Consider the following 5,898-nt stretch of genomic DNA (forward strand, 5'->3'; position numbering starts at 1 on the left):
AAAGGGTTGTTTGGTTTCTACAGGGTCTCCTAAAATTTATGTCATATCGAATGTTTAGATACATGCATGGAGTATTAAATATAGACTAATTACGAAATTAATTACACAACTTACGACTAATTTACGAGATGAATCTTTTAAGCCTAATTAGCCCATGATTTGACAACGTGATGCTACAATAAGCATGTGCTAATGCCAGATTAATTAGGCTTAAAAAACCGTCTCGTAAATTACCCTCCATCTATGTAATTGGTTTTGTAATTAATCTATATTTAATGCTCTTTATTGGTATCTAAACATTCGATGTAACATGGATTTCAGAAGCGACTAAAGAACCAAAACACCCCAAAAAACTGACAGATACTAAAAAAAAAATCTGTCAAATCCAATATAACCAAAACAACAACCCATAACGGATTTCCCAAACCCACAGCCTGTTCGGTTGGCTGGTTCGTATCGTTGCTGGTTCGTGAAGAAATACTGCTATCTAGTTTGTACGAGAGAAAAATATTGTTCTACTAGAAATTTACGATCATTTACGATAAGCCACAGCCAAAAAATGCCAAGATCCACTAACAGAACACACCGCAGCTTGACCACTAACAGATACTAGTACAACTGTTTACAGTAGTTTTGTGAGAGGTATCCCACCGCATCAGCACCAACAGCCCTGAAAAGCCTAAGCAGCCAAAACAGTGTTGCTTCACGGCTCTGAACTCATAATACTGTTGCTTTCTGTCAGAAAACACATGTTTTACCCACCCCACAAAACATGACATAATTACAGATAATTAGCTGACAAAATTCAGCATTACAAAACTCATATAGCTCATATAGCCCAAATCCAGCTAGCGAGACCAGAGGTACAGCAGACAAATCAAACAAAGATCGAAAACCGGGTAATTTTCCCAAAGCCTTCAACCTGTAACATTTGCTGAGAATTAACAAACCAAGGCATGAAAATGATAAAATAAAAACAACTGTATGACTTGTCATATGAAAGGAACAGATCTACATGTATATATGGGCAAGCCTTTCTCATACTGAGCATTATTGTTTCTTCCAAGTAGGAAGAACTACTAAACATATCAGTCCATACACACTTGAGAAACAACTACAGAACTACATGTGATAAGTTTAGAGGTGACCAAATAAAAGGGTTGCAGTCTGAAATGAGGGGAGTAACACTTGATCAAATAAAAATCTCTAGTAGCAAACAAGCTACTGAGAACTACAGATATAGCTCAAGCAACTAAGCAGGATGGCAAAAAATTAAACAAAGCCAATTAGTATAGCATGAAATGGGCACTTAACAAAATGAGATATCAGCGCAAATCACTGTTGTCGCTGCTCACCTGACAAACTGAAACCGAATTGATCAGTACATGACGTTGAACAGGCAGAATAGGAGCAGCAGGAACACACCTGCATGCATTGACATAACACATCATGTGATTCTCAATATATACTCTAGAGGACATAAGGAAAAATTAAAACTTGATTCTAGTAAAAATTTTGTTAATCTACAGAGCACATATAAGTTACGGTTCTACTTAGAAATATATACATGGTTCGATTGTGACTTGACAGGACTGAAGCAATTCTTTAATACTCCATTATGTATCCTCTAAGATAATAGTGCTGCCATCAGAGTAACTTATCTAGCTAACTGAACAAAATCTGCTATCACTTTGTGAAAGTGCTACTCTAACCGATTACTACAGCAATGAATTAATGTCAAAGGCAAGACGAAACAAATAACATTCAATCAATTCCAATACTCATAAATATTGATATACCAATAACTAGATCTGAAATTTTCCTTTCTGCTCAAGTCCCAAATCCCAGGTGGGCGACTTCATCTGGAGCAAGCAGCACTCTGCACGCAGGAGCACAGGTGATAGGTCAAAAACAGAAACCAAAGCCGTGGATGGCCAGATAACACAATTGGATCAAAAAAATGTAACAGCCTGCTCACTACTACTAACTGCAGGAGCTGCCACTACACCTTCTCTCCCGGCCACTAGATCACCACAGGTCCACATCCATTGCCGCCACCAGGCGTCAGCCCCTCCTCTCTTTACCTTCCCCATACCTGAATCATCAAGGCACCTCCAGCCAGACATGTGCTAATGACGGATTAATTAGTCTTAATAAATTTGTCTCGCCGTTTATTGACGGATTCTATAATTTGTTTTTTTATTAGTATCCGAACACCCCATGCAACATCCGATGTGACACCCTAAAACTTTATATCATGAATTTAAACAAGGCCTGAGTCTCGATCCAAACAAAATAATCGGATCGGTTCAGACTCATCGAGTCACCAGATGGGTATTCTTGCAACAACCTTCCATGCATGTTCAAACCATGCATGAAACCAGATCCATGCATGTAGGAGTACATCACGAAAAGGAATGTAAAACTGTTTTAGCATTGCAAGCAAGCAAGGAGAGGGCATTGCATAGCATTACGTACCTCTGGGCTTCGTCGTAGCGCACTCTTCTCATCGGCCGGACTCATGCTTGCATGCCCTTAGGCCGTTAGGCGAAACGAGGAAGATCCAACGAACAAGGAGAGCAATAACTCGTTGCCGTTCTTCTCCTGAAACACCGAAGCAGCAAGCCTCGTGCGTGGTCCTTCTTTCCCCTGGGGCAAGAGCCCTAGCTACCTGCTACTGTGCTAGAGCTCGGGATGGAGGCTGGAGCGACCCAGATGGATCGGAGCAGTGGAAGTGGTCATGGCAAGCAGCCACCGATCGGTCCATGTCGGTGTGACCACTGAGCCCCTCGTGCTGCCAGTTTGCAATATGTATATATGGAATGGAGGCGATGGCTCTAGGCAAGGGGCCAAGCCATGGTAAAAACCTCTCCCCGGCCCCGAGCCCCGTCGCCGTCGGCGTGCCCATCCGGGGCCGCGCTAGCTAGCTATCTCTACCATGGCCGATCTGCCCGACCCGGAACACTTTCCTCAGTTATGGTGCTGCTTACGTGCTCCGGCAGGCCGGTCGCCTGACAGGTTCACTCCGGGTTGGTTTTGGCCGGACACGCGCGTGCGGGCGATCGATGTTCACTTGCTCCTGATGTTCACTTGCTCCTGATATATAACAGCACTGTAGGGTGTACATGGTCACGCACGGCTCCTGATGTTCACTTGCCTGCCATCCACCAACCTGGACCTCTGGTGTGCCTCTCTTGATCCGTCTCTCTCGCGCGTGGTCCGTGTTTCCTTCCGGTTGAGGCACACCGGGCCGTTCTTTTCTTTGCCCCTTTCTGCACCTGCTGCTGCAAGAGCTATGATTCCCTCTCAGTTGTTGCAGCTGTAGCACAGCAGAAAAGCTACAGCAAACACGCTACCGCTATATTTTGAGAAAACAAAAGAAATACTCTACTTGACTTTAGCTGCACAATGCAAACTAACCATCTGAATCACTGGCTGTTGCAGACCGGATCGTTGTGGCGAGTTTGGGTGTTTGTCCTCCTGTACACACAGGTTCCTCCGCTGTATTTTTTTTAATGGTTCAAGAGGTGAATGGTTTGATCATGGGAGGAGTTTAAGTCTGGACAATCTCTTGTCACCTTAACAACTGACAATTGATCCCTTTCAAAGGCTCTTTGATAGAGCCACCTAGCTCGGCATGCTACAACCAATTCAACACGGATCTATGAAGCCAAGGATGACTCTAATATGCCGATGATGTTCCAATTTTTTTTTTGAACCCATCGTCGCAGGAGTTTAGTGCAACACTTGAGAATTTATCGGCCTTTCGGTCACGCATCTAGTCTGGTAACCAATCTTCAAAAATGTGTGGTCTACCCGATTGCTTGTGATCCCTCTTCTCTAGTTGATCTCCTGGATGGCATTACGTGTGAGTTCAAAGCCTTTCCATGTAAACATTTGGTCCGCCTCCAAATGATAAGCCACTGCGGAGAAAGTTAACTAATAACCAAGCCTTTGATTGATAAGGTGGCTGCGAAATTGTCGAGATGAAGGCAAAGTTCTTGGACAGACATCGGGCAGCTTACTTTGATAAACTCTATGCTATCTTCAATTCTAGTCCTCTTCGTCAAAGTCCTTCCAATCAAGAAATGGAATAAAGCAGATAGACAATTTCAAGAGGGTGATCGTTTGGAAAGGGGAAGCTAATGTGAATGGAGCATAGTGGTCACTGTCTGGTGCAATTGCTAAAAGCAACAAGACCAAACAACATTGGTGGGCTTGGGATTCTTGACTTGGAGAGATTTGGAATGGCTTTGAGAACAACATGGATTTGGTATCAGTGGGACGGTCCCGAAAGACCGTTGGTGGAAACTGTTTCGCAATCAAACGGATAAACTCTCTTTCAAGCCTCAATGGTGGTGACTGTTGGACGAGGAGACAAAGCTAGTTGCTAGCACTCGTCATGGCTAAATGGCCGAGCACCAATTGATATAGAACCAAATCTGTACCCATTGCCTCGGATAAAGAACCAGACAGTGAAAGATGATCTTCTGAATATGAACTGGACACGAGGTTTGATGATAGAATTTGTACGACACCATTTCTTGAAAATGGACAGCCGAGAGAACTTGATCAAAGTGTATCTCGCAGTTACAGGGGAAACATCGATTTTTTTGCATGGTTACTAATACAAAGGGATGAAAACAGTCGGAAACGGTCGGAAAACCTCTCAACCGTTTTCTACTTCTACATTTGAATACAAAAATGAAAACGAAAGCGACAAAGCCGGACACGAAAACGAACACGAACTTACGGAATATCAAAAATTTCGAAAACGAACTAATTCGAGCGAAATTATGTCGAACACGGTCGGTATACGAAAAATCAATACGGAATATTGACCCGTAGGACCAAGTGCATAACAATTAACAAGTACATAATAATTAACAAGTCCTACAACTTTCTTAAAAAGTATCTCCATTCGACACGATGTAAGGAAGATATGATTTTTTTAAGCCAACAAGCGCTTGTACGCGATTAATATATCGCTGACTTTGTTTAATTTTTTTGAACATCTTCAAGACATCAAATGAAAAAACTAAGAACTAAAAAGTTGTAGATCTCGTCGAGAGCTATAATTTTCATATAAAAATCATCTTCATCCGAGATTGTATGAAAAAGATGTGATTTTTCTAAGGTTGGACTTGTAGTGGGTCAAATTTGGTTCAAACCGAATTTCGAATTCGGGATATTCCGAATTAAAAGTAGAAAAGTAGAAAACGGTCGAAAAAATGTCTAAACCGTTTTTGTTCCGATTTTGAATTTGATGTTCCGAATTTCGAACCGAATTCGAATTTGTCCGAAAATACGAATTTGATCGGATTAAATGTAGAAAACGATACGGTTCGGTACGTGATATTTCCGTACCGTTTTCATCCTTATACAAGTAAAGATCCTAACAACAGACAATTTATTACAAGGGAATTGGACATGCAATCCAACATTTTGAGGCAGCGTTGCATCTGTATGTCCGTTGCCCTTTTGCTTTAGAAGTCTGATTACTTATCATAAATTGGGCAAGAGATTGTACACAAGGTTTTCATCACCGAATGTGTAGACAATTCATGAATGGTGGGAGGACTCACTGCCGCGGCAATCCGCTTTGCAATAAAGAACAACAACAATTGTACTCATGTACACGTCATGGAATATCTGGAAGGAGTGAAACCGAAAAACTTTCAAGAAACAACGAGATCACGCTTACAAAAGTGCTGGATATTAATCAAGGAGACGAGTTGGGGCTTACGAAGCATGCTTGCGGAGTACGGAGCATACTTCATCCATTCTAAAAACAATACAATTCTAGTGTAATATATATGGAGTCAAAATATTTAGAGTTTAATTAAATTTATGAAAAAACAATATTTATGATGCTAAATAAGTATAATCAGATTTGTT

General features: G+C 41.7%; 1 long non-coding RNA gene across 2 annotated transcripts; it reads right to left on the reverse strand.

Annotated features, from left to right (window-relative positions):
- Positions 1-656: 656 nt before the first annotated feature.
- On the reverse strand, positions 657-2,593 carry LOC136475314 (uncharacterized). Of its 2 annotated transcripts, XR_010763152.1 has the most exons (5): positions 2,479-2,593; positions 1,979-2,129; positions 1,800-1,879; positions 1,356-1,425; positions 657-922 (listed from the first exon to the last, which is right to left on the reverse strand). It is a non-coding gene; the product is annotated as an uncharacterized lncRNA (long non-coding RNA). The 2 variants fall into 2 exon arrangements; XR_010763151.1 differs by lacking the exon at positions 2,479-2,593 and having other exon boundaries at positions 1,979-2,200.
- Positions 2,594-5,898: the final 3,305 nt, after the last annotated feature.

This window comes from Miscanthus floridulus, chromosome 8, assembly GCF_019320115.1.
Source record: "Miscanthus floridulus cultivar M001 chromosome 8, ASM1932011v1, whole genome shotgun sequence".
NCBI classification, from domain to species: domain Eukaryota; kingdom Viridiplantae; phylum Streptophyta; class Magnoliopsida; order Poales; family Poaceae; genus Miscanthus; species Miscanthus floridulus.